This window comes from Chrysochloris asiatica, unplaced genomic scaffold (genome assembly GCF_000296735.1).
Source record: "Chrysochloris asiatica unplaced genomic scaffold, ChrAsi1.0 scaffold00031, whole genome shotgun sequence".
NCBI classification, from domain to species: domain Eukaryota; kingdom Metazoa; phylum Chordata; class Mammalia; order Afrosoricida; family Chrysochloridae; genus Chrysochloris; species Chrysochloris asiatica.
In genome coordinates, this window is record NW_006408549.1 from 22282021 (window position 1) to 22283580 (window position 1560).

At 43.1% G+C, this 1560-nt stretch overlaps 1 protein-coding gene across 4 annotated transcripts in view; it reads right to left on the minus strand.

Moving 5' to 3' along the window:
* RALYL (RALY RNA binding protein-like) overlaps nucleotides 1–1560 on the minus strand; it is a 1110405-nt gene that overhangs the window by 220956 nt on the left and 887889 nt on the right. The window lies entirely within an intron of this gene.

Genomic DNA, 1560 nt, shown 5'->3' on the forward strand with positions numbered 1-1560 from the left:
AACCCCTGGACTACTTCATTGGGGAAAAGAAAATAACTTTTGATTGGTCCCCTTACTGGGCCAGGACCTGCTTCCAGAGTTGCATGTTCAAACAGTTTTCTGAAAGTCAAAAGTCTGCAGATGGAGGTCCCTCATGAATATGTTGGGTGATTACTGAATCAGACTCAGGAAACCAGTCACATTGGCCTGAGGAGTACGGCAATCAGGTAAACACCTCGTGTGCACTAGCGGAACTACGGGGAGAGCCAACAAGCATCCCCCATTGAGGTCTGATTGCAGCCTGGAAACTGACCATTCCACAGAAACCAATATTCTCTCAGAAAGGAGGCCGAGAAATTCATTCTGGCCAGCTTGTCCCTGTCCCCATCAAGCCTGCTGCTAAAGATAGGAAGCCTATAGCTCACAACAGGATGGATAGGCAATAGCAGGTTAATTTACTGCACAATCTGAATATTACCCTGTGAATTATTGGGCTACTAAACCTGCCATCCTCCCCTGATGTGGCAAATGGAGGGCTGAACCATGATTGTATAGAAATCATTGACCAAGTATTTTCCATCCAACTTGACCTGTTTAACTGTATCTGGTGGACTAGACATTATTTGTGAACAGAAGTAGTTACAAGGAAAAAGGGACTCGGATATCAGGGTGTGTAATAGTAATCTTACAAGACCTGGGTAGAGGCAATAGCCCTCCTGCCAGGGATCTCAGCTCAAAAAAAGGTGAACTGATTGCACTGATGTGGGCATTAGAAAGGTTAGCAAGAAAAACTAAATGTGTACCCAGAAGACTTTAGTAGAACTGAGGCAGAAGGATTGGAGAGAGGGGTTAAAGAATGAAAAGTAAATGACAATGGAATTGTTCTGGTTCTGAGAGGTTAAAAGCTAAAAAGTAAATGGCTTTTTAATAGAATGGTTCTGATCCTGTGTAAACTAGCACCTACTCTTAAATGAGTCCATGAGATGACCCACTACAGGAAAACGCCCTGACTAGGTTCATTAGGCCCCGGCACTAGAACAAGAAATTTTCAAAAAACTCATTCAAGAGGTTAGCTCTGACCTACCTCAAAAACAATCCCAAAACAGTCTGTCCTGCACCCTGAAAATTAACAGGTTGACTTCATGCAGATGCCCCATGCTGGGAAATTAAATATTCTCTGGTTTTGTTTTTGTAGACACCTTTTCTGGTTGGGTAGAGGTTTCCCCCACCAGAACTAAGAACTTCAGAAATAATGAAAATCCTCTTGAAGGAGATTATCTCCAAGTTTGGACTTCCAGAGTGTCCAAAGTTACAACAGAGCAGCGAGCACCTACAGATTAAATGGAGATTGCATTCAACGTGGAGGTTCGAGAAAATGAACCATACTCTAAAGAGAAACATGACAAAACTGTCAGGAAATTTATCTACATTGGAACCAGGTGTTGCCTTAGCCCTGTTTTGAATAGCCCCAGAAGTAGGCTTAAATTGAGCCCTTATAAAGTTGTATACAGCAAACCTTCCTAGGCAGCTTCCCTCAACCCTCTACCTGACCTCAGCCAAGGTTTAAAGGTGCAGTGGTAT